Below are 22,241 nucleotides of genomic sequence, written 5' to 3'. Positions count from 1 at the left end.
GACATGAATTTACATAACTAACTTATAAACAGCTCCTGACCATAAGATCATCATGAGGATGGTGATCGATCTGGAAAGTTGGTGTACAATCGCTTCCTTAGGATAGATGTGTCTTGAGTCTACGGTGTGGAGACATCAAAGTGAGAGTGCAGATATTCATTGAAAATAAGAGTACTGAGCGTGACCATCTCGAGCAGTCATAAGGAAGTCTACCTTCTCATCGATGACTAGCTCGATGCTACAGTTGTGTGTTTAGTTCTTTGATCTGAGGTGCATCGATAGTTCATCTTAAGTGTGTTATAGTTTGACTACACCATAACTCAATCTCCTAGCCATTCGAAACCCTGAGGTGTATGTTGGCTGTAGCATATTCATTGTAGGAACTAGGTCGCACCAAGATGGGATCTATCAACCTCGATAGATGAGAGGAGTAGTCCTATGGTGATCGAAAGAACGAGTCCTTAAGTCCATGGCCATGGCAGAGTAAAATAATGGAAAAGAGTTTTCCATTAGGATTTCACATCAGACTCGGATCGATCGATTAACTCATATGACTGATGTTGGGTTTGACGAGTTCACCTTAATCCTAATTCAGTCGGGACTCATGATAGAGAAACTCAATCACATAGGTAGCTGCACCGAGAGGTTTATCTTTAGTTCTGATGGGTTGCCACTATATACTGCTAGATATCACTGATAGATTTTGAGAGCAATTAGAATGATCTTGATGATCGATCATTCTAATTGTCTGAATCAGAAGAGTTCTGGTCCATCGAAAGGAGTTTTGATGATGTCGATGATGAGATCACGACATGTCTCATTACCATACAGAATTAAATCTAACTGGGTCACACTAACAAGGATTAGGATCTGTATGTCATCAATTGGGCCAGTCCAATTGATTTGGATTAGATCCAATTAGGTTCAAGAAAATCATGCTAGCACACGATTGAGCCTAACTTTCTCCTCGTGTAATCTTTTCTATCTCGACTGAGACAAATATGATTTGACTCACCCAGGGAACCTTAAGAAAGTTTTTCTCAGTCTAAATGAAGCTTGTCTAGCTCAAAAAAGTCTTGTCTTAATTCATGAGATGAATTTAAGACAACACCTGCTAATTCCTGTCACTTGCTATTTTTATTTTAGGACATCTATCAAATGTTGACATATGGATCTTAAACTGAAGGCCACTTGGAAAGAGCTCATTGGAGGATTTTTGTGGAGTGTCCACATACCAAATCCATATTAAATTAGGTGCCATAATCAGATTATGGCGTGAGCCCAATTGAAATAAGTGGGCGCCCCAAGTGGAGAGTCTTGATCAACATGGACTCTTGGGCGCCACCTCCCTTGTGCTTATCTAAAGATGGTGCCAACATAGGAGAGAGAGTGGAAGTTCTTATCTGATATGATCAGATGATATTACTCCATAAATCAGATTTTTTTTAGATTTATTGAAATTTTTTGATTGATTGAATGATGTGGCACTGCGTAGCGCAGCAGGGTCTATATAAACCCTGTCTGTGCCTAGGGTTTAGAGATTCTGCTCCCTACCCAGCAAAAACCAGCCACGCCTCCTCTTCTCTACATCCTCCTTGGTTCTCTCTCTCCCCTCTTCATTCCTAAAAGGTTGGGCATCTATCTGGTGAAGGATCAAGGCGTGGTGATGCCTTGAACAGGAAGGCTGCAGGACTTCTTTGACAGGCTGCTGCTCCAACTTCAGGAAGACTTTTGAAGATCTTCCTAATCAGATTTAGTTCTAATTTTTAGAGCAAAGATTTATGAGGAGAAGATAATCTAAATCCTACCTAAGTGGATACTGGTAGAGGCCAGGTGATTGCGTGGCTAAATCAGAACCTCAGGCTTGCTGCGATCATCTACAGGGTAATCAGATTATCCTTGAGGTATTTCATATTTTCTCATACTTTTAGATTTATTTTTGAATTAATATTAGATTATAAAATTAGTTCTAGAGATATAGATATGAAATAAATATAGAATAATTTTTTTTTAAAATTATTTCATCCCAGATTTGATGAAATCTGGAAGATCCTACAAGAAAAAAGGCGGTTTATCCTTCAACTGGTATCAGAGCCAGGTTGATGGCTCAGTTTCAGATCAAATTTAGATCTGATTTTAATTTTAATTTATTTGATATTAAATAATTTCAGATGTCACATCAGATGTGATAGAATCTGAAATCAAAATATTTAAAATTAAATCTAAGAAGATCTAACATGCATGAGATGCATGACTAGACTAGGAATAGTTTGATCTATGAATAGCCTTGTAAGTTTATGTTTTAATGAGATTAAAATATAATTTAGATATAATTTATTCTCTGATTTTGATGATATAAATATTATATATTCAGATCAAAAATAAAAAATAAAAATTTAGATAATACATAAGATTGATCTGTTGCATGCCTAGACTAGTTGTAGAATTATTCTAGTAACTGTCTAGAATAAATTTTATGTTGAATAGTTTAATTTAAATTTTATTTTTTAGATGTTACATGTGATATATTAAATCTGAAAGCATGTTAATTAGATCAATTTTTGATACACGAGATATATGCAAAGCATGTATTAGTTAGATCTTAAATTGTATATGTGATATGTAAATTTAGATCTAACTAGTTTTATAGTTAAATTTATATTTTTGATTAAGGTGTTCCTCATGGTCATCCGATCATAAGAACAAAGTAGGATTTAAAGGCCCTCTCCTCCCATTCAATGGGGTGTTCTTATGACGTGTAGGAGTGCTACGCGTTCATCCTTAATCAAAAATCAAAACTTACTTTTCTGTAAAACCCTAGATCCTGAAACCCTAAGATTTATTTTACATATTTTATTTATGAACCCAAGACTTAATTAATGAATTAAGCTTATGAAATTAAATTAGATCTAAAATTAAAAATTTCAGATCTAAGTCATTTTCATAAAATTGGGTTCGGACTTGGGTAGCTCAATTAGGTCTAGCGGTTGATCAAATCGAATCAACAGTTGATTAGGTAGGATCATGAAAGTTAATAATTGACCAGCCTAATAGGTTTATGTCTGGGTCAAGGTCGAATCACATTTAGATGTGACTCGATCAAGTTAAGACCTAATTTGGCTCAGTGGTTAGAGCTTGGATTGTAGGCTAACCCAATTAGTTCTGCTTCGACAATTTGGTGTCTAAGGTAAGTTGGACAGATGCGATCGACTGATTTTTAATTGGGAGCTACTCGACTCGAATGCATTCTTATCGAGTTAATGGCATATCCCTCCCACCGGTCTCACTTACCTGGCCATATGTGTCGACTCAGTTCTGATTTGAGGTGGCTAACAATTCGAGCTAACCCATGCCACTAGGTTAGTCATAATTGTTATAACTATGTCAAGTCAAGTTTAATGAGACCTAAATCAAATCTTCCTAAGAAAATATTAAGTCTAAGATCTTCCACCATTGTGGATGTGTGGGCCCTTCCCGAGGTTGATTGTTCTCGGTTGGTTACTGTGGCTCAGTTGCACCGGGAAGATGCAACCATGTCCATTAGGCATTGGATGCTACGAATTAGAGGATGGATTGGGCTCAATATTCTGAATACGGTGAGGGACCCAATCAGAAATCTAGTTCGCGCAAATGGTGGGTTTGACATAACTAAGGATTGGAGTAATATTCCGAGCATGGTGAGCTTCATGAATTAGAGACTAAATTTTGGGTGCACCATGATTAGAGAATCATTGGATAAGAGTTATCCACTCATCGGTTGACCCATCACCAATAACTGTTAGGTGAGGTGGTGAGTCAGTCAGTGAGACCGCACCACCCACTAGAAATCACTGATCACGAAGATTTTCACATCTCTACCAAGAAAGTGTAGGGATCTGAGAAAATAGTGGAAGCCTAATTTATTTAAAAATAAAACTTCTAAACAAATTGGTTAAGTCTGATTACAAAATCTAATTAGAAATTGTTCACTCTTTACAGAAAACATGTCTGCAACCAACCCTCTGACCAAAATACTAGACACCCACAGACTGACTGGACCCAATTTCAAGGATTGGTTAAGGAACTACAGAATCATTCTGGGTTTCAAAAAATTGATCCATGTCTTTGACCAGGACTCACCTGCCATGCCAGCACATCCGACTGCTGAACAGAGAGCGTCTTTGAAAAAGTGGATGGATGATGATAACAAAGCAAGGTACTATATGTTGGGTGCAATGTCTGATGACTTGTAGCGCCAACATGAGAATATTTTGACTACCCATCAAATGTTGGCTCATCTACAAGAGTTATTTAGTGAACAAAGTCGCGCATCCAAGTATCAAGTCTATCAAAGACTTTTTAAGGCTAAAATGTATGATGGGCAGTCAGTCCAAGATCATTGTTTAACAATGATCAAGGACCTTGAGGAGCTTGAGAAGCTTGGTATCATCTTAGACAAGGATTTTCAGATTGATGTGATCCTTCAATCTTTGTCCGATGCAAATGGTCAGTTCATCATGAACTTCCATATGCATAAGATGCAGTGTACCTTGACTGAGTTAATGAACATGCTGGTTACGACTGAGCTTTCTATGAAGGATTCAAAAGGCTCAGTTCTTACTATGGAGTGGACTTCTTCCAAGAGAAAGTCTTTTGAAAAGAAAAAGAAGTCTGCGAAAAAGCAGAAGGTGGATGGAAAGAAGAAGAAGACAGAATCGAAGAAGAAGGCTGCTGAAAAGAAAAAATATTTCCACTGCCAATCAGACGGCTATTAGAAATGGAACTGTCCTCAGTACCTGGCCACCCTAAAGAACAAAAAGGATGGTTCTTCTGGAGGTATGCTCATTTTAGAATCTAATCTTACAATTTCTTCTGCATCCAGTTGGGTTCTTGACTCTGATTCTAGTGCCCATTTGTGTACTTCTATGCAGGATCTTGAGGAGAGCAGGAGGCTGAGGGATGGGAAGATGATCCTACGCATCGAGAACGGAGCAAGAGTTGCTGCTGTGACCGTGGAAATCTACCCTCTGCGATTACCATTAGGATTAGATTTATTTCTTAGAGACTGTTATTATGTGCCTGCAGCAAGCAGAAATTTGATTTCTGTTTCATATTTAGCACAAGAAGGCTATGTGACTAGCTTTCATAAGGACCACTATAACATATTTTATGAAAATAATAAAGTTACAGATGATTTTCTTATTAACGGTCTCTATCAGCTACATATTGATGTATCTGTATTTAATATCGAGCAAAATATGAATGCCATAGGAATCAAAAGGCCTAGAGATAGTCTAAATGATAGGTATCTATGGCACCTATGGCTAGGTCATATAGCGGAAGATAGGGTTAACAAATTAGAGAAATTCAGACTATTGAGTTCGTTGACTTCTGAGTCATATCCAGTTTGTGAATCATACCTTCAAGGCAAAATGACCAAGCTCCCTTTTGTGGAACATGGGGAAAGGGCCACAGACCTACTTGCCCTAGTACATACGGATGTGTGCAGCCCATTTGATATGTCGGCCAGAGGCAACTATGTCTACTTCATTATCTTTACCGATGATATGTCTAGGTATGGATATGTATTTCTAATGAAACACAAGTCTGAAGCCTTTGAAAGGTTCAAAGAATTCAGACATGAGGTAGAAAAATAAACAGAAAAGCTCATTAAGGTTCTTCGATCAAATCGAGGAGGTGAATACCTTAGTCAGAAGTTTCTAGACTATCTTAAGGATAATGGTATAGTCTCTCATGGAGTCCACCTGGAACGCCACAACTCAATAGAATTTCAGAACGGAGAAATCGGACCCTATTAGATATGGTCTGTTCCATAATGAGCTTCATAAACCTCCCTGAGTTTCTTTGGAGATATTGTCTCATGACAGCAATATATGTATTGAATAGGGTTCCATCTAAAACTGTTCCTACCACACCATATGATATATGGCATGGTAAGAAGCCAAGTCTGAATCATCTCAAAATTTGAGGTTGTCCGGCTCATGTCAAGAGACAGCAGATAGACAAGTTAGAGTTCAGGTCTTTTAGAGCTCGATTCATAGGATATCCTAAAGAGTCATTAGGATACTATTTCTATATTCCAGAAGATCACAATGTGATTGTGAGTCGAAATACTATTTTTCTTAAAAAATAGTTTATTCAAGATGGTGGCATCAGAAGAATAATTAAGCTCAAGGAGAATGTCTTCCAAGAGCAACGAGCTAAAGAACAATGAGCTAAAGAACCTGAGGAACCAAATCAATCAGAATCAATCCTAACACAACCTCTTCCACCTTGTAGATCGACTGGGATTTTCTGTCCTCTTGAAAGGTACTTAGGTACTATATAAGAGGAAGTAGAGGAAATGTTCCTCACGAAAAATGAAGCTCATGGTGATGATCCCAAGACCTATGACGAGGCGATATCAAATATCGACTCTGAGAAATGGTTAGAGGTAATGAGATCAGAAATTGACTCGATGCACTCAAACCAAGTATGGACCTTGGTAGATCCACCTGAAGATATTGTACCTATTGGGTGTAAATAGATCTTCAAGAGAAAGATAGGTGCAGATGAGAATGTAGAGATATTCAAGACTAAGCTCGTAGCGAAAGGTTATAGTCAGTATGAAGGCATTGACTATCAGGATACCTTCTCGTCCGTAGCCATGCAAAAATCCATCTGCACATTGCTTGCTGTTGTAGCCTATTTCGATTATGAAATATGGCAGATGGACGTGAAAACGGTATTCTTAAATTAACATCTTGAGGAAGATATCTATATGGAACAGCCGCTTGGTTTCACATCCAGTGATGATGATCACAAGGTCTGCAAGCTGCAAAGATCTATTTATGGACTTAAGCAAGCATCTCGGAGCTGGAATACTCGTTTCAATGATGTGATCAAAATATTTGGTTTCATCAAGAACGAGGAGGAACTATGTGTGTTCAAAAAGGTCAGTGGGAGCGCAGTTGTCTTCCTCGTATTATACATAGATGACATCCTCCTAATTGGAAATAACATTCTCATGTTGACCTCAGTCAAAGTATGGTTGTCTAAGGAGTTCTCTATGAAAGATCTAGGAGAGGCATCCTTTATACTGGATATTAAGATCTATAGAGATAGACGAAATAGGATGCTCGGACTTTCACAGAAGATGTACATAGAGGAGGTGCTAAAAAAGTTTAGCATGAAAAACTCCAAAAGAGGTTTAGTACCTTTTGACATGGCATTCATCTCTCCAAGAAAATGTGCCCTAGCACACCTGAGGAGATTGAACGCATAAGCAAGATCTCTTATGCTTCCGCAATAGGGAGCCTCATGTATGTCATGCTATGTACACGACCTGATATAGCTCATGCTGTGAGTGTCACCAGCAGATATCAGTCGAATCCAAATGAAGAGTATTGGACTTCTGTGAAATGTATCCTTAAGTACTTGAGAAGGACTAAGGATATGTTTCTAGTCTTTGGGAATGGAGAACTCCAAATTCAGGGATATACAGACTCAGATTTTATGTCTGATATAGATGATCAAAAGTCGACATTTGGGAGTCTGTTCATTAGCAATGGTGGTGCAGTTAGCTGGAAGAGTTCCAAGCAGACGGTGATTGCTGATTCCACCATGGAGGCGAAGTATATTGCTACATCGAAAGCTGCAAAGAAGGCATTCTGGTATAAGAAGTTTGCCGCGGAGCTTGGAGTGATGTCATCGGATACCATCCCTCTTTACTGCGATAATAATGGTGCCATAGCCCTAGCTAAGGAGCTAAGATCTCACCAAAAGTTCAAGCACATCGAGCGGCGATTCTATCTGATCCGTGATTACCTCAAAAAAAGTTATGTCAAGGTTAAGAGAGTCGACTCCATAAATAATGTGGCAGACCCGCTGACAAAGCCATTAGGCCAGTAAAAGATTGAAGCCCACCTTGAGAAGATGGGACTTAGATATGTAGCCAATTGGCACTAAGTCAAGTGGGAGTTTGTTAGATGTGTGCCCTAGATGCCAGATTGGCTGACATATTCCTGTACAAATCTAAAAGCAAATTTATAATTTTGACTATAAATCAATAAATGGATTATTCTTCTATCACATTATGTACATTATGTCTGTGATACATCCTTTGAGTTAGTAGGAATGTTAATTCATATTTTTAAAAGTTAAAAATTTAAGACATGAATTTACATAACTAACTCATAAACAGCTCCTGACCATAGGATCATCACGAGGATGGTGATCGATCCAGAAGGTTGGTGTACGATCGCTTTCTTAGGGTAGATGTGTCTTGAGTCTACGGTGTAGAGACACCGAAGCGAGAGTACAGATATTCATTGAGAATGAGAGTACTGAGCATGACCATCTCGAGCAGTCATAAGGAAGTCTACCTTCTCGTTGATGACTAGCTCGATGCTGCAGTTGTGTGTCTAGTTCTTTGATCTGAGGTGTATCGACAGTTCACCTTGAGTGTGTTATAGTTTGACTACACCATAACTCGGTCTCCTAGCTATTCGAAACCCTGTGGTGTATGTTGGCTATAGCATATTCATTGTAGGAACTAGGTCACACCAAGATGGGATCTATCAACCTCGGTAGATGAGAGTAGTCCTATGGTGATCAAAAGATCGAGTCCTTAAACCCATGGCCATGGCAGAGTGAAATAATGGAAAAAAGTTTTTCATTAGGATTTCACATCGGACTTGGATCGATCGATTAACTCATATGACTGATCTTGGGTTTGACGAGTTCACCTTAACCCTAATTCAGTCGGGACTCATGATAGAGGAACTCAATCACACAGGTAGCTGCACCGAGAGGTTCATCTTCAGTTCTGATGGGTTGCCAGCATATACTGCAAGATGTCACTGGTGGATTTTGGGGGCAATTAGAATGATCTTGATGATCGATCATTCTAATTGTCTGAATCAAAAAAGTTCTGGTCCATCGAAAGGAGTTTCGATGATGTCGATGATGAGATCATGGCATGTCTCATTACCATATAGAATTGAACCTAACTAGGTCACACTAACAAGGATTAGGATCTGAATGTCATCAATTGGGCTAACCCAATTGATTTGGATTAGATCCAATTAGGTTCAAGGAAATCATGCTAGCACACGATTGAGCTTAACTTTCTCCTCGTGTAATCTTTTCTATCTTGACTGAGCCAAATATGATTTGACTCATCCAGAGAACCTTAAGAAGATTTCTCTTAGTCTAAATGAAGCTTGTCTAGCTTAAAAAAGTATTGTCTTAATTCATGAGATGAATTTAAGACAACACCTGCTAATTCCTGTCACCTGTCATTTTCATTTTAGGACATCTGTCAAATATTGACATATGGGTCTTAAACTGAAGGCCACTTGGCAAGAGCTCATTGAAAGATTTTTATGGAGTGTCCACATGCCAAATCCACATTAAATTGGGTGCCATAATGAGATTATGGTGTGAGCCCAATTGGATTAAGTTGGCACCCCAAGTGGAGAGTCTTGATCAACGTGGACTCTTGGGCGCCACCTCCCTTGTGCTTATCCAAAGATGGTGCCAACATAGAAGAGAGAGTGGGGGTTTTTATCTGATGTGATCATATGATATCACTCCACCAATCAAATTTTTTTTAGATTTATTGGAATTTTTTGATTGGTCGAATGATGTGGCACTGCGCAGCGCAGTAGGGTCTATATAAAACCTGTTTGCACCTAGGGTTTAGAGATTCTGCTCCCTACCCAGCAAAAGCCAGCCACCCCTCCTCTTCTCCACATCCTTTCTGGTGCTCTCTCTCCCCTCTTCATGTCCAAAAGGTTGGGCATCCATCTGGTGAAGGATCAAGGCATGGTGATGCCTTGAACAGGAAGGCTGCAGGACTTCTTGTTGTGATCCAGGTAGTGTGCCCAAGGCCCAGGGGACCAAGGCTAAGGCCAAGGTCCATCATTTATGAGGGCTTCATGGAGGCTCTAGGGCTAGTTGGGCCCTAGGTTGAAAGGCTGTGGGCCTTTCGGGTACTTGAGGTCTAGGTTATATAGGCCTCAAGGGACCAACTCTTTATGGGCCAGGTCTGGGCCCAGGATAGGTGAGATTAGGTTGAGTTTAAGTCTGAGATCATTTGAGGCACGAGTAAGATCTCCATCAACAGATCTATAAGAAAGGCTGCAGCAGGACAGATTTGCAAGGTCTGGTTCTATCTACCTTCTTCCCTATCTAGAATACCCCGATTCAAGATCTACAAATTGAAAGACCTCGATCCAGGCCTGATCTAGTTGGGTACCAGATCTTCGATTTTTTAGAGGTGATCTTAGAGGCATTCTTTATCTGGAACAAAAGGCTGACGAAGAAGATAGCAACCAGGCTGATTTCGTCAAGGGCCTTCGATCAAGTCCAGAAGTCTCCAGATTTGTTCGTTGCTAGTTCTGCTACACCCAAGGTCCATAGGAGAAGCTAGGATTGTGCTTCAATAGTTGGTATCAAAGCCACGGTGGTGAGGAAGCGGTTTCAAGCATGAGAAGTTAAAGATCCCAAGTGCTGAAAATTTTTAGCAAGGTACCATCAAGGTATATTCTACACTTCTTGATTTTATATTGCTTGTTTGGCTTGGATCCAGTTATGGGCAGCAATATGAAGGTCGATTTCGAGAAGTTTGATGGCAAGAGAAATTTTTTCATGTGAAAAATCCAGGTGGAGGATCTTCTGGTGCAAGCAGATCTGGATCAGACTTTGGATGAGAAGCCTGAGGGAATGACAGATAGACAGTGGGCATCGTTGGAGAAGAAAGCATGCTCGGTGATCAGAGGATGTTTGGTGGATGCGGTGTTGTATTCAGTGCTGGAAGAAAAGACCCCGAAGGGCCTTTGGTCGAAGTTGCACAACATGTATATGGGAAAGAATATGTGCAACAAGCTAATGCTGAAGAAGAGGTTGTACAGTCTTCGGATGCAGGAGGGATCTGATGTGATTGGCCACATTCAGAGGTTCGACCAGTTGTGCATGGAGTTGATGAATATCAGGGTGAAGCTGGATGAGGAGGACAAGGCCTTGTGACTTTTGTGTTCGCTGCCAGGATCATATGACTCTTTGGTGACTACACTGCTCTACGGCAAGGAGACTCTAGAATATGAGGACATGATCTCGGTGCTGAGGTCTAATGAGCAAAGAGAAAAGTTGACTAGAGATCGGGCTCCCCAAGAGGGTTTGGCAGTAGGGGAGAGGACAGGTAGAGGCAGAGGCAGAAGCAAGTCCAGGGGGCGGTCCAAGTCCAGGAAGGGAAAGAAAGAGATGAAATGCTTCAAGTGCAACGAGTTCGGGCACTTCAAGCGAGAATGTCCACTATGGAAGAGCAAGAAGGGAGAAAGAAGTGGCTCAGAATCAGTGAGTGCAGTTGCTGGGCAGTAGGTGGAGGATGATCTACTTGTGGTATCAGATGGTCACAGGCATTACACAGAGGAGTGGATACTAAATGCTATGTGCTCACATCACTACACACCACACAGGTCTTGGTTTGCGACATACACCAAGACAGATGAGGGATTAGTGACTCTAGGCGACAATCATCCTTGTAAGGTGGCTGGGATAGGGACAGTCAGGGTGAGGATGTTTGATGGGATTTTGAGGACATTGACAAATGTAAAGCACGTCCTGGAGCTAGAAAAGAATCTGGTGTCACTAGGCTACTTGGAGCGCAGTGGATACAGCTTCAACAGTAGGGCTAGAAGCAGAGTATTAAACATCTCCAATGGAGCTATGGTGGTGATGAGAGGTAGGAGGTTGGACAATAATCTCTATCGCATGGAGAGATCTGTGGTGACCGGAGAGTCTGATGCAGCAGTTGCAGCACAAGACCAGCAGGGGGCTTACAGGATGTGGCACTACCGCCTAGGCCACATGGGTGACAAGGGGCTGAGGGAGTTGAGTAGGAGAGGACTCATCTCTGATCTGGACGATGGTGTTATAGGGGAGATCTGTGAGCCTTACTAGATGGGAAAGTAGAGGAGAGTTCAGTTCAACATCAGTACAACCCGCAGTGCAGCCCCTCTGGAGTTAGTACACACAGATGTGTGGGGACCAGCTTCAGTTTCAGCTAGGAATGGGGCCAGATACTTCATGACCCTGATTGATGATTTCTCAAGGAAACTCTGGATTTACTTCATAAGATAGAAGTCTGAGGTCTTCACCAAGTTCAAAATCTGGAGAGCTGAGGTGGAGAAGGAGCAGGGGAGGAGCGTGAAGTGTCTGAGGTCAGACAATGGCGGGGAGTACACCAGCAGAGAGTTCCAGGACTACTGTGAGGAGTGTGGGATCAGGAGACACTTCTCAGTTAAGAAGACTCCACAACAGAATGGGGTGGCCGAGAGGATGAACAGAACACTTCTGAAAAAGGCACGATGCATGAGGTTGCAGGCAGGGCTTCCAAAGGCATTCTGGGTTGACACAATTGACGCCAGGTTACTTGGTCAATCGATCACTTCACACCAGGTTGGATGGCAGGCTTTCAGAGGAGGTGTGGTCTGGGAGGATAGTTGGGCTGGGCCATCTATGGGTATTTGGGTGCACGGCCTATGTGCACATTGGAGCTGGTGAGCGGAGCAAGCTAGATGCCAGATCATGCAAGACGGTGTTTCTAGGCTATCTGTGAGGAGTTAAGGGATACAGGCTATGGGATCCTTTGGAAAAGAAGGTCATCATTAGTCGGGATGTGACTTTTGATGAGGAGTCAGTCCTACGAAGGCGAGTAGGCATGGAGGAGCAGCAGGAGCAGAAGGAAGTCCAGCAGGGCACAGCTGGACAGCTTACCTCTTTGATTTTGCCTCTTGCAGGTACTACTGAAGGACATGACATTCAGGTGGAGCACCTACCTAAGGTATCTTCACAGGTGGAGAGGACTCGGACAGATAATCGAGGTGAAGAGGTCCAGCAGGAGCGAGCTAGACCGAGGACTGATATCGGTGTTGCCCTACACAAGCCCAAGAGGACCATCAGGCAACCGGACCGATATGACTTCGAGGAGACACTGTCATATACCCTGGTGATAGTGAATGGAGACCCATATATGTATCAGGAGGCTATTGAGAGTTAGGATAGAGAGCGGTGGGTCCAGGCGATGTCCGAGGAGATGCAGTCTCGCCACCAAAACCAGACATGGCGATTGGTGCAGTTGCCACAGGAGAAGAGGCCCATTGGCTGCAAATGGGTCTACAGTCGCAAGGAAGGGCCTTCAGAGCAGGGAGGTATCAGATTCAAGGTGAGGTTAATAGCCAAGGGATACTCCCAGAAGGAAGGCATCAACTTCAGCGAGGTCTTCTCTCCCATCGTCAGACATACTTCCATCAGAGTGTTGTTGAGCATTGTAGCAGCTCAGGATTTAGAGCTGGAGCAGATGGATGTCAAGACGGCATTCCTCCATGGGCATTTGGAGGAGAGGATTTACATGGAGCAGCCACCCGATTTCAGGGATCCAGGATCAGAGAGAAAGGTTTGTTTGCTGCAGAAGTCACTGTACGGGCTGAAGCAGTCACCGAGGCAATGGTACAAGCAGTTCGACTCCTATGTGCATAGCATTGGACTTTCCAAGTGCTAGTTTGATCCCTGTATTTATGTTCAGTCTCTTGAGAATGGTTCTAGGGTGTTCCTACTCTTGTATGTAGATGACATGCTTATAGCATGCAAGAGTAGGAAGGTTGTGCAGGATCTGAAGGCATCATTATCTCGAGAGTTTGAGATGAAGGATTTGGGCCCTGCAAGGAAGATCCTAGGCATGGAGATTTTCATAGACCGAGCCCGGAGGGTGCTGCATCTATCTCAGTGGGGCTACATACAGAAGGTCTTAGAGAGGTTCGGGATGAAGGGAACAAAGCCGGTGGAGCTGCCACTTGCCGGTCAGTTCAGACTCTCGAAGACCATGGTGCCACAGACTGAGGTGGAGGCTCAGGAGATGGAGATGGTCCCTTATGCTTCAGGAGTTGGGAGCTTGATGTATGCGATGGTCTGTTGTAGGCCAGACATCGCTCATGCAGTGAGTCAGGTTAGCAGGTTCATGGTGCAGCCTGGCAGGGAGCACTGGAGAGCTCTGAAGTGGATATTCAGATACCTGACGGGTTCAGTTGGAATTGGCATCTACTATGAACAGTGAGGAGGTGTAGTGGGATACTCTGACATGTCCAGGGAGGCTCAGGGGCTGATTGGCGATTATGTAGATGCAGACTTCAATGGAGATGTGGATACTCGGAGGTCTACGACAGGCTTCATCTTTAGCCTGTATGGAGGTCCTATTTCTTGGAGATCGAGTCTGCAGCCTATCACGGCCCTATCCACTACAGAGGTAGAATACATCAGGCTGACAGAAGCAGCTAAGGAGGCAATTTGGCTGAAGGGTTTGTTGACGGAGATGGGCCTTACTCAGGAGGCCATTAGAGTGCACTATGACAGCCAGAGTGCACTTCTACTAGCACAGAACTCAGTCTATCATGCAAGGACAAAGCACATTGACATTCGGTATCATTGAATCAGGGACCTTGTGGAGGATGGCGAGGTGGAGCTGGTAAAAGTACACATCAAGGAGAACCCAGCTGATGTACTTACGAAGGTACTTCCACGGGACAGCTTTCAGAGATGTGTTGAGCTGATTCGGCTGATGGACAGAGTGGAGCTGGTTGAGGCCTTGGGACACCAAGGTGGAGATTGTTGTGATCCAGGTGGTGTGCCCAAGGCCCAGGGGACCAAGACTAAGGCCATGGTCCATCATTCATGAGGGCTTCATGGAGGCTCTAGGGCTAGTTGGGCTCTAGGTTGAAAGGCTGTGGGCCTTTCAGGTTCTTGAGGTCTAGGTTATGTGGGCCTCAAGGGACCAACTCTTTATGGGCCAGGTCTGGGCCCAGGATAGGTGAGATTAGGTCGAGTCATGGGTGTACATGGGCTTGGGTTAACCTAATCTCCCATAGAGTTGGTCAAGGGAGTTTTAGGTTTGGGTCACTTGACCCTGTGTTTATATATACATGCACTGTATAGGTTTGATTAAGCCAAGAAATATGAAAACCCTTTCTCCCAAGTCTCTCTTTCTCTTCTCCTTCTCTCTTCAGCTATTCTCCATGCCCCAGGAGCAATAAACCCTAGGGTTTCTTGCCGCCAGGTCCATAGAAGGCAGGAAAAGCAGGGGAGGCACTAGGGTTTTGAGCCCCTCCCCCTTTGTGCCGCCAACCATATTGCCTCTCCCTCTCTTGTAGCCACCCAAACATCAGGTCCAAGACTTGGAATCTCTTTCTATAAGGTTGGTACAAGTTTCTCAAAAATCTAGAGTTGATCTGAGATCGTTTGAGGCACGGGTGAGATCTCCATCAACAGATCTACAGGAAAGGCTGCAGCAGGATAGATCTACAAGGTCTGGTTCTATCTACCTTCTTCCCTATCTAGAATTTCCTGATTCGAGATCTATGAATTGAAAGATCTCGGTCCAGGCCTGATCTGGTTGGATACCAGATCTTGGATTTTTTAGAGGTGATCTTAGAGGCGTTCTTCATCTGGAACGAAAGGTTGACGAAGAAGACAGCAACCAAGCTGATTTCGTCAAGGGCCTTCGATCGAGTCCAGAAGTCTCCAAATTTGTTCGTTGCTGGTTTTGCTGCACCCAAGGTCCATGAGAGGAGCCAGGATCGTGCTCCAACACTTCTTCGATAGGTTGCTGCTCCAACTTCAGGAAGACTTTTGAAGATCTTTCTAATCAGATTTAGTTTTGATTTTTGGAGAAAAGATTCACGAAGAGAAGATGATCTAGATCCTGTCTAAGTGGATACTAGTAGAGGCCAGGTGATTGCATGGCTAAATCAGAACCTCAGGCTTGCTGCGATCATCTACAGGGTAATCAGATTACCCTTGAGGTATTTCATATTTTCTCATGCTTTTAGATTTATTTTTGAATTAATATTAGATAATAAAATTAGTTCTAGAGATTTAGATCTAAAATAAATGTAGGATAATTTTTTTTTAAAATTATTCCACCCCAGATTTGATAAAATCTAGAAGATCCTATAAGAAAAAAGATGGTTTTTCCTTTAATTTTTTCTTCGATATCTCTAAAATTATCTAGATCGTTAATCATTTATTGATTAAAGTGCCTAGTTAACTTCAAATTGAGATAAAATTTAGATGTACAAAACTAATTATTTCTGACCATACTCGAAGACTTAATTAGTTATTTTTCCCTCTAACTTAATTTTCATTGTCCCAAATGGAAGAAGAGAATCATAACAAAGTAAAAATAGAGTATAACAAAGAAGAACACCACCTGAGTTTGATGTGTGTAATGTTGATTAAGATGTCGTTTATTGCTGGGCTAGTGTGTTCTTGACTCTATTGATCATGGTGCTCCCCCCAACTTGGCTAATTATCTTTTTTAAAATTTTTTATAAAATAAAAAGAAACTGGATAGCTAAAAAATAAAATATTGGATTGCCTCCCAACAAGTGCTAAGTTTAAGGTCTTCAGCCAGACCAAGCCAAAGTTCAATTGTAAACTGGATCCTGTAATTCAATTGAGTCAAATTGCTCGCCATCTCTAATTTCATCCACATAATGTTTCAATCATTGGGCATTTACTTTGAAGGTATTTTCCTGTTTAGGATCTTTGATTTCAATTGCTCCATGAGGGAACACCTGAGTTACGACATATGGTCCATCCCAACGTGAATGGAGTTTTTCAGGAAATAGTCGCAATCTCGAATTATAAAGCCACACTTTTTTATTAGGTTCGAATATTTTTCATTAAATATATTTATCATGATAAGCCTTAGTTCGAGCCTTATAAATTCATAAACTCTCATATGCTTCATTGCGTAGCTCTTCTAATTCGTTCAATTGTAGTCTCCTATTACTACTTGCATTTTTCATGTCGAAATTGAATTGCTTTATGGCCCAAAATGTGCGGTGTTCTAGCTCTACCGATAGATGGCAAGCTTTTTCAAAAATGAGTCGGTAAGGAGACATTCCTATCGGGGTCCTGTATGCAGTACGGTAGGCTTATAATGCATCATCTAATCATCCAGACCAATCTTTTTGATCAGGCCTAACCGTCTTCTCAAGAATTCATTTGATCTCCCTATTGGAGACTTCCACTTGGCCACTAGTTTGGGGGTGATATGGTGTGGCAACTTTGTGAGTGATTCCATATTTCTTCATTAAACTTTCAAAGTGCCTATTCGTGAAGTGTGTACCTCCATCACTAATAATGGCTCTTGGGCAACCAAATTGACTTAAGATATTTTGTTGGATGAATTTGAATACCACCTTGTGATCATTCACTCTGGTTGCCATAGCCTCAACCCATTTAGATACGTAATCTACCGCAACCAAAATATATTCATATCCATAGGATGGAGGAAAGGGGCCCATAAAATTGATTCTCTAAACATCAAATACTTCCACGACTAAGATGAGAGATAGGGGGATTATGTTTTTTCTAGAAATATTTTCTATTTGCTGACAGCGCAAGCACTCAAGGCAAAATTTATGTGCATCCTTAAATAATGTCGGCCAATAAAACTCACTTTGTAACACTTTTGCAGCCATTTTTTTCCCACTGAAATGTCCCCCGTATGCATGAGAGTGACAAAAGATAAGTATACTTTGACACTCACCCTCAGGGACACAGCATCGAATCACTTGGTTAGGGCAATGTTTGAACAATTCAGGTTTCTCCCAATAATAATGTTTGACCTGTGAGAAGAATCGATCCTTCTCCTGTTTTGTCCAATGGAGAGGAACTTGCCCTATTGCCAAGTAGTTAATGATGTGGGCAAACCATGAAATTTGGTCAGAGGATATTGCAAAAAATTATTCGTCAGGAAATTTCTCCTTGACTTCATCCGTACCCATCATATGATCAACTATGATTCTAGAAATGTGATCAGCGACCATATTTTCAAAACCCTTCTTGTCTCGGATTTCTAGATCAAATTTTTGAAGCAGAAGGATCCATCTGATCAATCATGGTTTAGTATCTTTCTTTGAGAGTAGATGTTATAAAGCCACGTGATCAGAATACACTAGAATCTTAGACCCTAACAGATATGAAAGAAATTTATCAAGGGCAAATACCACCGCTAGTAGCTCTTTTTCTATTGTAGTGTAGTTTAATTGAGCATCAGATAGAGTTTTGCTAGCATAATAGATCACATGTCTCTTTATTGATTCTTTGACCTAAGATGGCTCCTATTGTAAAATTGGAAGCATCATGATTTCAAATGAGAAGAACCAATCAGGAGGTTTTATTATGGATGCTGTTGTTAGGACTGTTCGTAACGTGTAGAAGGCTTGTAGACATTCTTCATTAAAGACAAATGGTGTATCCTTGGCCAGCAGATTGCACAAGGATCTCGATATTTTGTTAAAAATTTTAATGAAGCATCTGTAAAATCCAACGTGACCTAAGAAACATCATATTTGTCGAACCGAAGTGGGGGGTGGTAGTTTTGAGATGACCTCAATTTTTACTTTATCTACCTCAATCCCCCTTTTGAAAATAATATGTCCCAATACGATTCCTTTCCGAACCATGAAATGGCTCTTTTTCCAACTTAAAACCAAATTTATCTCTGTGCAGTGCTTAAGGACTTTGGAGAGATTATGAAGACTGATAAGTAGTATATTTTTATATTTATTGAAGATATTTTTGATAATTTATGATACTAACATCTTCTTAAAAATTCTAATTTTATGAATTTATTGAATTTTTCTAAAAAATAAAGTAATTTTGAAAAAAATATGAAATTAGATATATTTATAAAAAATCAGAGCAAAAATGGAGCTAAAATATCTTAAAAAATAAAAAATATTACCTCCGGTGCACGGTGGATCGGTCGGTCGGTCCACAGAGCCAGGATGCAGTCCACAGGAATAGTTACGCGGTCCACAGGTGCGGCTCATAGCGAGAGAAAGATCTGGGCGTGATCCAACGACTGAGATTCAATCCGACCCAGATCCGACGGTTCAGACTCGTTGCCGACTTTGAATAGGACTCTTTTGCACGATCCGACGGCCAGAACTTCATCAGAACCCAGATCCAATGGCTGACATTTGATCCGACCCTGATAAGGATTATAACTCTGATATTTGAGCAGATCTAGACCGTCCGAAGCTGATCCGACGGCCAGAAATATTCCTAAGAAGATTTATATGATTTTTAAGGATTTTAGGACTCCTTTTCCTACCAAAAAATCATGAAAAATTCATCTATAAATAGAGGGTCTGGGAATAAGCTTTGGGAGTAGAAAAAATAAGTAGAAAGTATAGAAAAAAATAAAAAAAAATAAAATAGCTTTAGGGACCCAAGAAAAAGAAGGAGAAAAGCCGGTTCGCTCTACGGAGTACGACGGAAGACAGAGAGGTCATCAACCATCTTTTCGATGAGGCTTGGCTGATCAATTTCAGATCTTTATTACAATTTTATTTTTATTTTATTATTCTTTTTTAATTCTTTGTACTTGAATTTCAACTTCAATTAATGCAAAATTTATTTTTCTGCACTTTAAATTCTTGTCTTTTATTTTTTTTGCACATAGATGCTAGGATCTAATTAGTAGATCTTAGTACCAATTTATTTTTATGCTTTTTAATTTTTTATTATTTATTTTTATTGCAAGTAGATGCTAGGATCTAGTTAGTAGATCTTAGTACCCGATTTATTTTTTGCACTTTTAATTTTTATTTCTGACTTAAATTGCTTTCTCCAAAATTTTATTTTCTTTTTGTAAAATCAAAGATTTCAAATCAAAATCCTGCTTTTTCTGTGGATTCGACCTGACTCACTACTTTCTATATATTTTTAATTTTTATTGAAGTCAAATTTGATTGATAATCACAGTGTCTTAACGACAGCATCTTGATCGTATCAATTTTTGGCGCCGTTGCCGGGGAAGGCACCAATTTTAATATTTGATTTCTTTGATTTTCTTATGACTATTGCTTACTAACTTTATTTTATCTTTTTACAAAAAAAGATTCAAAAATTTAAAAAAAAAAAAGGAGAGATAGAAAGCTTTCAAGTTGGTGAGATCAATCCTAACCCTAGCCTTAACTATTTTTTTTAGTATTAATTACTATTTTTTTAATTAATCTAAAATTCATCCACATAAACCTAATAAAAATTGTATGACAAGAGTAGAAACTTAATTTTTAGGAGCATTCATCATTGTAGATTTATTTTTGGTGATTGCTGGAGACAAGGTAAGCTTTCAAGTTTTATTAATTTCATGCATCTAATTTAGTTGCATAGAACCCCTTGTTTGAAATTGGTTGTACATATTCATCTCAAATCAATTTAAGGGCAACACCCATAACAAGATAAGGTAGAGATTTCATCACCCTTCTTTGGCCCAAAAACAACCAACCAGCATTCCACATTAACCCTAGCCTAACTAAAATCAAGTAGACATTGGCCCCTAGTATTAATCGAGTTCAGTTTTGAGTATTGTGGTGAAGTCAAGTGCAAAGTAAGTTCGAACTCACCCCTGAAACTGGTGTCTAAGGCTAGAGGTTACAAAGGCTCTACCTAAGTGGACTCATGGTTATTTAATTGGTTCTGTTAGCTTACCTGGCCAATTCAATTGGTGTCTAAGGCAAGCAACGGGGGGACCCCCACGATCCCATCTCTTACCTGGCTAGTTGAAGGAAGTGAGAACAAACCCAATTTGCATTTAAGCTAAGCCATTCTATATCAAACTATTAGGTCTAAGAAACCCGTAGGTGTCTAGGTTTAATTGTTTGCTAACTTGATTGCAATTAACACTTAACCACAACTAATTCTTCTCACCTTACGTATCTAGGTCTAGAGCTCTTTCTTTCTTTTCTCTCCTTTGTCTATTTTCCTGCAAAAAAAAAAAAAAAAAACTTGAATCATACATTAGGGTTTGCACTGGTATATGCAAGGTAGAAGATCTCTCTATCCTAACCTAGTTGAACCCAATCCTGAGATTGAACGGTTGATTCATATTAAACCTGAAAATCAGATGGCTGGAGATCCTAGAGAACCACCTAGACAGATGAAGGAATATTTTATTCCTTCCTCCTATAACCCATCGACTTGTATCCACTTACCTGATATCCCTGCAAGCCACTACGAGATCAAGTCGACCACAATCCAGATGCTTCCGTCTTTCTATGGGAATACTAATGAAGATCCTTACAAGCATCTGGATGAGTTCTTAAAAATTTGTTCCACAGTAAAAATTTAAAATTTTACTGATGATGCACTTAGATTGACCTTATTCCCCTTCTCACTTAAAGACAAAGCCAAGTACTGGCTTGGCACAATAGGGAGACCAATCCAAACTTGGGCTGAAATGCAGCACGAGTTTCTTAAGAAATTCTATCCCATAGGTCGAACCAACACAATGAGGCGAGCCATCACTGGATTTGCTCAGCTTCCAGGAGAACAAATTCATGAATCATGGGAGAGACTTAAGGAACTTCTTAGAAAATGCCCACATCATGGTCTATCTAAGTGGCAAATTGTTCAAGCTTTTTATGAGGGTTTAGGTGACCAATACAGACAGATGGTAGATGCATCTTGTGGGGGTGCATTCATGAGTAAAAGTGAGGATGAAGCCTACACTTTATTTGAAACTTTGAGTGAAAATTTAATCAATCATGCTTCATTATCCTCCTACGAAAGATCAATCCCTCACCAAAAGCAGGCAGAAATTTTTGAGATCAAGCAAATAGACTCTAGTCCTAAGGCCGATCTGAACCTAATAGCCCAAAGATTAGATAAAGTCAACCTTCTTGCCCAAAAATTTGATCAGTTCCTAGCATTAGGTCAACAATCTCCTGCACAATACACACCACCACCTAACTATCAGGAGAATTATTCTATTTGTGCTAGCCTAGCCCATCATGTGAGTGAATGTTCCACGACTGCACAGTTTCCACCTTTCATTCAAGAACAAGTTCAAGCTGCCCAAGGTTACTCTAAACCTGTCAATGATCCATTCTCTAACACATATAATTCAGGCTGGAGGAACCATCCAAATTTTTCTTGGAGACCCTAACAGACCTAGGCTCAGACCCAAATTCTTCCTTCGCAAAACTTTCAGAGTAGACCTCCATACCAGAATTATGCCTACAATATAGGTCAGCCCAGTCAATCTATCCAGCCACCATATCACAATCAGCCACCATACCCACCTTCTCAACAGACTAATTTAGCTGATGATAGATTAAACCAACTACAACAATTGATCATGACCCAGCAACAATCTATCACTAGGCTAGAAGCACAAATAGGACAAT

General features: G+C 40.6%; 1 non-coding gene across 1 annotated transcript; it reads right to left on the bottom strand.

The window, feature by feature from the left end:
* Positions 1 to 21,340: 21,340 nt before the first annotated feature.
* On the bottom strand, positions 21,341 to 21,447 carry LOC140858212 (small nucleolar RNA R71). Its single transcript, XR_012141781.1, has one exon. It is a non-coding gene; the product is annotated as a small nucleolar RNA R71 (small nucleolar RNA).
* Between the last annotated feature and the right edge of the window lie 794 nt (positions 21,448 to 22,241).

The sequence above is a fragment of the Elaeis guineensis genome, chromosome 5, assembly GCF_000442705.2.
Source record: "Elaeis guineensis isolate ETL-2024a chromosome 5, EG11, whole genome shotgun sequence".
Taxonomy (NCBI): Eukaryota; Viridiplantae; Streptophyta; class Magnoliopsida; order Arecales; family Arecaceae; genus Elaeis; species Elaeis guineensis.
This window is presented reverse-complemented; position numbering and strand designations above follow the sequence as displayed.